This window comes from Vulpes vulpes, chromosome X (assembly GCF_048418805.1).
Source record: "Vulpes vulpes isolate BD-2025 chromosome X, VulVul3, whole genome shotgun sequence".
Classification (NCBI taxonomy): domain Eukaryota; kingdom Metazoa; phylum Chordata; class Mammalia; order Carnivora; family Canidae; genus Vulpes; species Vulpes vulpes.
The window spans coordinates 29,617,579-29,625,831 of record NC_132796.1 but is presented as its reverse complement, the minus strand read 5'-3'; the positions used below and the strand labels follow the sequence as shown (position 1 = coordinate 29,625,831).

The following is an 8,253-nucleotide window of genomic DNA, read 5'->3' as shown; positions in this document are numbered from 1 at the left end:
TTTCTTGCAAACCACATGGTTGTTTTTCAGTCCTCCAAATATTCACTGAGTTTTATTGTGTTTTTAATGTGGACCCAATGTTGGACAAGGTCACGGGACATTACTAAAGGTACAATCTGACACTTCACAGGTCTTCTAATTCAAGTAGGGAACACAAAGCATTGCACACAGAAGCAGTAATTCTGCCCTATATTGTGGAATACTTGCAGTTCTCTAAGTCCACTAATTTTGTTACAACCTGATACTTTAACAATCGAGAGTATATAGCAGATTTTGACCAAAATTAGTACACCAGCCAACAAAATGATTAATGGAAGAATCAATCTGGGTTTTCCTGTCCAATTGTAGGTTAAGTATTTTTTTTTTAAAAAAAAGGAAAAAAAAAGCCAGTCTATACCTGTGACCTATATCTTGTATAATCTAAGACACCACAGATTTTAAGACTTTGTGTACCAATAAGATAGGAAAAATCGGGGACACCTGGGTGGCTCAGTGATTGAGTGTTCAGCCTTTGGCTCAGGTCTTGATCCCAGGGTCCTGGGATTGAGTTCTGCATTGGGCTCACCACAGGAAGTCCCTCTGCCTATGTCTCTCCCTCTCTCTCTGTGTCTCTCATGAATGAATAAATAAAATCTTAAAAAAAAAAGTAAAAACCAAGATTCCATGGAGGAGTGGCCTAACAGGAGTCCTCTCACTGTAACTGGGTTACACCAAAGCCTATAGCTTCAGCATAAAACTACGTGACTCAGTAGAGTGGCCAGAGAGAGGAGCAGCAAGGGAGACTTAATATTTCAACCTCGACCTTGAGTGGTGAATTTGAACAGCCAGTCAGTAGTCATACAGGTTTGAGGCCTGAAATGACACTTCCAATGTGGTCCAAGAAACCTCAAGCAGAGAATTTAATTTAAAATGGTCTCAGATGGGTAGTGCCTGAAGTTGGCTGGCAAAAGCAAATGAAAATTCTCTCTGAAAGACCTTAGCTTTGATCTAGGCTGACAATGATTGAGGGTGCCATTGATTATAAGATGCATTCTGATTTCATAGGTGTGAGAAAACATGTTTTAGGATTAATGAAATATGGTTATTACTTATTTGTATGCGATTAAAAGACATTCACCTCAGAATTAGCTCTTAGTTGTGATTAAAACACCTGAGATTTAGGAAGAGTTGTCATATATCTTATCTTAGTTATTATTTTTCAGTGTCTTTCATTTTAGGAGACTTATCTATTGATCTTCTGTGAGGTTTCTAGCCTAGCAGTCCTAGGCTAATATGTCACTTATTCACAAAATAATAATGTGAACACATTAGGTAAGACTTTAAAGTAGTTCAGTTGAAAGATTTGCTCTCTAAAAGCAACCATTTAAAAACAGCAAGATGCTTAATGGCAGCTTAGGCTAACGGAATTTAAATAAACTGGAAGATAATCATGTAGAGGTGCTTCCATACATGATGTTCTAATTAATATTGTTTGTCTTTAAATCCTTTTTACTGTGAAATAAAACACACACAAAAGTATACAAATGTGTATGCAGAACTTAGTAATTTTTCACAGAGGGAATATCCATATAACCATAACGAAGATCAAAAAGCTGAAATGTTGAGCTTCTCTCATCCCTGTCCTCCCATTTCCCCCACCCTAGAGATAATAATTTCCTTGTTTCCTTTTTCAAAAAAATAGCTTGGACGTTTAACTATTCATCCTTATACATTACAGTTTTATTTAGTCTGGTTTTTTGAACTCAGGAAAATGGACTTATGCAATAGTTGTTTTGTTTCTGTCTTAGTTTGTTCAATATTATGTCCTTGAGATTTATCCATATTGTTGCATGTGAGTTGTAGCTTGTCCATCGCACTGCTCTATAGTATTCCATTTTATGAAGATGCCACAATTTTTTACAATATCTTTTTATTTATTTAAAGATTTTATTTATTTATTTATGACAGAGAGAGAGAGAGAGCTAGCGCAAAAGCAGGGAGGAAGGTAAGAGGGAGAGGGAGAAGCAGACTCCCCGTTGACCAGGGAGCCCAATACTAGGCTCGAGCCCAGGACCTTGGGATCATGACCCGAGTGGAAGGCAGATCCGCTTAACTGACTGAGCCACCCAAGTGTCCTGAAGATGCCACAATATATTTATCCATTCTACTGTGGCTGGACATATAGTTTGCTCTCCGTTTGGACTATTATAAATATTGATATGATTATTCTTGTATAGATCCCTTGAAAACCGTACACATAGTTCTGTTGTGTATTTATAATTTGGAATATAATTGATGGTTTCTTGGGGGGAATTCACATGTTCAACTTAGTATTTCCAAACAGCTTTCCAAAGCAGTAGAATAAATTTGTATGCCCATTTCCCATGTATTAGCATGCCAGTTTTTAGGCGGGGTTTTTTTTTTTTTTGTCTGTTTTTTTAGTCATTTGGCCTGTGGAAAATTTTTTCAATGACTTTTAAGAATGCATAAAAATTTGTATATAGCATTGTAGGATGAAACTGTCAAGATCAAAAACTATTGACAGGCTAGGACAATGAAGCAATGACAATAAGGTAAAATTCAGCAAGAACTACATAAAGCTACATCTGATCAAGTACAATATGAAGAGACTAAGGGTCACAGAATCTCAAAAGAAAAAGATGGTGGGAGGTTATGGAGCTGTAGCAGTCAGGGGGGAAAAAAGTGCTATCCAAATCTGCATTAAGCATGGTCAGTTTTCTCATAGCAGAGCTTGTATACGGCTCAGCCCCTAATTAGAAGTTCTCATTTCTCTCAGTAGATGTTTGTTAATGAATAAGTGAATGAAGAGACGATGAACTAGTTTGTGTTCAAACCTGAGTACTAGAAAAAGATACTCAAGAGCAAAATTCCTCCCTCTTTCCTATTTCAGAGGACAGAGACAATTGTCAGAGGAGAAATGAATGATTAAAATAGGGAACAGTGAAATCAAGGCTAGGATCTTTTGGAGACATGGATTAAACATGGATGAAACAATAGTTTTTTATATAAATCATTTAAGTCTTAGTTATGCTTTCTGGAGAACTCTTTTCCTGTTCTAATTTTTTTTAAGGTTCCTTTTTAGTTTTTCTTCCCTTTTCTTCTGAGTTCACTTTTTTCCCTCTCTCTTTCTCTCTTTTTGAAAGTGTCAATTCTGTGTTTTATTTAAAAAAAAGTGGGGGGAACTCCTATGGATAAAAACCTCCCAAATCAAGAAGTCCTTCTTCTGGTCATGCCTTGCTTAGCTTGGGAACACCCTTCTACAGAGAGTCCTATTTCTCTTCAGTTCTCTCCGTTATTCATTTCACCCAGTTTAGCATTCTAGTTTTATTTTTTTGAAGAAAATGATAAATTTGGGGAGTGTTTAATATATATAAAAATGAAAAATCGAATGGAATTTTAAAAAATTCATTCCCATAGAGAATATTCCATGTAAATAAAGTCACACCTCATAAACTTAATGCCTATTAGCATCTCCAGACTTTTCTTTTTTATGTTTATTCCAATTTCCAGGCATAATCAGCTTCTTGTTTTGCACCATTTGTATTTGCATGCCTCCTCAAAGCTGAGGAATAAATGCTTGTTTCATTGCTATTTCCCTAGGTTATTTTGGTTCAGTGGTCTGATGTGTGTAACGCTTCATAAAATTAAGAAATATCTTATTAATGCCTTCATTTCCCCTTCAGGTTTTTTGCCTGTATGATCTATGCTACAGATTACATTTACTGTAAACTTAATCTATTTTTAATGACACTTGCCAAGAAAACCATGGCTTTATTTTTCTGTTTACTTGGTAGTTGCCGAGCAAATAGCAGCGGTCTATCACTGATTCGGAAGGAAGGTGGCATGCTAAATTTCACCATTTATCAGTTTTCCCTATGTAACTGGCATATCAAAGAACAGTGCATTTTAAATCATCTAGTGCTTGCCTGGGGTTTCTTTTTTTATGAGACAAAGAAAAAACTTAGTTGGAATTTTACAGCATCTTTGAAAAGGAGTTGCAGCTTCATAATAATGACTTATATTTTTAGTGTGCTTTAACATTGACAAAGCACTTTCAAAAAAAAATAATCTCATTTCATCTTCACAAGAACAAAGCCATTCAGTATACTGGTTAGAATATGGCCTCTGAAGCCAGCCTCCCTAATTTCAAACCTTTCCTCTGTCATTTACTGTCTGTTAATATGACCCAGGGCAGTTCACTGAACTTTTCTGGGGTCACAGTATCCTCTTTCATCCAGGGAGGATGATAATAGTGCCTATAGATTTGTTGTGTGTGTGAAATGAGAAAATCATTTATATCTGTTAGTTATTGCCACAATAATATGTGTACTGATATAAATCCTCTAAGGTTCACAACTAAAAGTTTATAGCTGGAGGTTGGCTAGGGGTTGGCTATACTAATCATACTTGGTCTCCTGAACAGGTCTAGGAGTTGGCTGGATGTCAGTTGATCTAGGATGGCCCAGGCTGGAATGACTGGATGTCCATAACTCTCTCTAGATGTGTCTTATTCTCTAGCAGGCTATCCTGGATATATTCTCTTAGCAAAAGAGGACAAGCTCCATTGCTAAAGTTCACTTCAAACCTCTGCACCCGCTCACCCATGCTAACATTCCATTGACCAAAATAAGTCAAGTTGTGGAGTCCAGACTCAAGGGACAGGGTAGGTCAGCCCAGTAGTGATGGGAGGATGCTAAAAAATGTATTATTGCAAAGGGTACAAATCCAGGAAGAGGGGTAAAAAAATTGAAGCCATCATTGTAATCTACTACAACATGTGGAACATAGCAAAGTGCCTATAAGACAGAAGATTCAACAAATGTGTAGCTCTTACTATTAGGTTAATCCAAGTGAAATGATAATTTTTGTAGATAAAAATGATCAAATAGCAGCAATTTTATATGATTCAACCTCAAATTACCATTACAACTTCCTGTAAAAAAGAATTACCATCTACAATTTTCAGTGGAAGAAACTGAAGCCTAATTAATTTTCAAGGTTAGCCAGCTCATAAATTTTAGCCTTTTATTCCAACGTAGTCTTCGGACTCTAAATCCAGTTGTCTTCTCTTATATTACAGCTGCATGATGAGATGCTTGGTGATAGATAAATGATTGTAACTATGACATGATTTTATATATAACACAGTCATAATTTTCCAACTCTTTTTTTTTCTAACAGGCTTTTACTTCACTTTATTTTTCTTATATAAAACTATGTGGTGGCCACATCTGAAGCCTGGGTTCTCTGCCCAGAGATTCTGGTGTGGGTCTTTACAAGATGGTCCATGAATTCCCAATGGAGAGATTTGGTGAACACAGTCTTTCCAGATGTCATAGGTGAGATAGCCATAGGTCTTAGAAATGACATCAGAAGTGGCCTTGGTGAAGTTGCCTAGTGGCAGTGCAGCCCCAGGTTCAGATATAGCAGGTGTTGATACATCATCAGTTAGCTTCTTGGGCAGTGCTTCTGGGGGCAGGGATGAAGTGCACCAGCACAGAGCCACAGGGGCCAGTCACCTTGCATGGAATGGTGCAGAGATTGCTGATCTTGTTCCTCCAGTAGCCTTGTGGCACAGGGAAGATGGAGAGGGACGCTAGAATGCTGGCCCCAGGATGGCAGTGGCTACCTCCTTGGAGCACTTAACACCCAGACCAATGTGTCCATTGTAATCTCCCATGGCAACAAATGTCTTGAACCTGGTTCACTGGCCAGCATGGGTTTGCTTTTGCATAGGTATAACTTTCAAAACCTCATCCTTGAGGGATGCCTCCAGGAAAAAGTCAATGATCTCAGAGTACTTGAGGGGCAGAGAGAAGAGACAGATCTCCTCTGGGGACTTTATCTTCATATCCTTGACCAGGTGGCCCAGCATGGTGACAGGGATCCACTCCATGTCCTTGGCCTTGTCTCCACGAGCCCTGCCCTCGACCACAGCCAGGACCAGGTCTGGGATGCCGCTGCCTCAGCCTCCACTGAAACCTTGGTGGCCTCCCATTCCAGGGCCCCTGGGACCTCCAGACTCTCCCACAGCACCGGCATAGTCACCGTTTGGTGTTTTCCTAAAGAAGCAGCTAATTTCCCAATGCTTTATCCTCATCAAACTCGTGCCCTGCCAGTGAGTACAGACATCTGAAACATCTGGTCTTTTGCCAACACTAACCCTGTAGCATTCCATCTCCTGGTTACTAGCTCCTAGAAATAGAAATGAAGCTGGTAGTAGCTAAATACTATATTAGTACTCTTAGGAAAGCCATCTCAAAAAGCACTTGAGAACTTGAGAGTTATAGCTAAGTACATTATTTCATGCTTATCTCTCTTATATTTTCCTAAACTTGCTGTCTATGGTGTTTTTTCATATTTATTTCCTGTTTATATATCTATTTATATTTTACCCTGTTAGATACATTATTTATAAATATACATTTGGATTATTTTTACATATGTGACTATTTCATATTTAGCATTAAACTATGCATCATAATGTTTCTAGAGATACTTTGTGTATTGTCTTTCACATGGCCTCTATTCAACAAATTGCTTTATATTGGTAAATAGACATATAGTTACAATACAATTGATTTCCCTATGTGTGGATATGGATGAGTCAATTAAATGAACATCCAAATCCAATTATTCTTACATTTATAAATCATGTTTCATATAGCTCAAGAGAGAATATTTGTAAAGAGCAATAAGCTATTAAAACTCTTCATTATCATGTATTGCTGCTGAGTTAAGTTTCCTTGTCTGTCAGTATCTTATTTACAATAAATCTGATTTCATTCCCCCCTTTCTACTCTCACTAGGGTCAGGATCATCAAAGGATTATTCATTCTCTGAAAAACTGGTAATTTTGAGACTCCAGAATTCTCTTACTTAATGCTTTTTAAATTAAATGATTGCACTGATTTATTTTGTTGACATTGTCAGATCAAGAAGGACATATATTTATATATATATATTTACTAGTGTGGAAAGTCACAGCTTCTTATCAGCACTAGAGACTCACACTTTAGCATCCTGTTTTCTGCACTGGGCTTGAAAAGGTGTGTATATGGAATACCTGCCATATGCCATTTAAAGGAAGTGTGAGGAGAAGGGGACATGATATCACAGGGTTTCTAGTTGATTCCTATTCCTTTCTTGTACTAGTTGGGTGACTCTGGGAAAGATATTTAAGTTCTATGTTCTCTCTCTAATATTTGTACAAGCTCTAACTCACAGTGTTACTTGGCATCAAATGAGATCTTATGTACACTGAAGTGCGCCACACAGTAGTTGGTCAAGCTCTGAACTGCAGAATCCAGAGAGTCATCTGAGAGATAGATGGTTATAAATCTAGTAAAGGAGAAAATGAAAAACAGCCCACACAGCCTCTAAAGCTGAGGAAGTTACCAATCAAATCTTCCAGTTATGGTACTTTATTTTAGGGGGTTTCTTTTTTTGCATATTATAATTACCACAGATTATTTTGATTTGAAAATGTAGACTGCAGTATTTTTTAAACTTCTTTTTTACTGTGATACAGCAGGAAATGCATTTTTATTTCAGATCATTATACACATGCTGCACACATATACACACACATCTGAAAGAAGTTTCATGAACCGTGCTACCTATGTTGCTGTCCAATATTTTCTACTCTGCCTTGTTCCACTGTAATTTTTAAGAAGTTTTTTTTTAAATGGTTGATCAGTATCCCAGCAGCAATGTGTCACAACACATGTTTTAAAATACTTTGAAGTAGGACAGATCATAATTTAAATCCCAAATCATCTACTTACTAGCATAGTGACTGTGAACAAATTAGTCTCAGATTCCTCATTTGCAGAATAAGAATTATAATAGGGAAAACCTTATCTCATAGAGACATAGTGAGGATTATATTAGATAATTAATATAATGCATAAAGTGTAGTAGATGCTCATTATTGGGGGTTTCAAATCGCTACCTTTAATTTAATTGCATTAGAGATAAAGTTTTAAAAATGTATCTGACTATATTCTATTAAATGCAGAAAAGTCAGACAATGATTTGGACAATTCAGATTCTCAAATTTATTACTCCCTTGACTATGTCATGTAGAGAAATCAAGTATTATTTTAGGAGGTTTAATATCCATGAAGACACAAATTTAATATCTAAACACCACTGACCTAGTTTGGTGGGAAAGGCCATGAAAGCTTTGGAAGCATCATTCTGGAACTTGACAACTGCCTCATTGCACAAAACCATTCAGGGCACTGGCCT

The 8,253-nt window shown here is 37.1% G+C and overlaps 1 pseudogene; it reads right to left on the bottom strand.

Annotated features, from left to right (window-relative positions):
• Nucleotides 1-5,214: 5,214 nt before the first annotated feature.
• On the bottom strand, nt 5,215-6,178 carry LOC140596104 (small ribosomal subunit protein uS5 pseudogene; annotated as a pseudogene).
• Nucleotides 6,179-8,253: the final 2,075 nt, after the last annotated feature.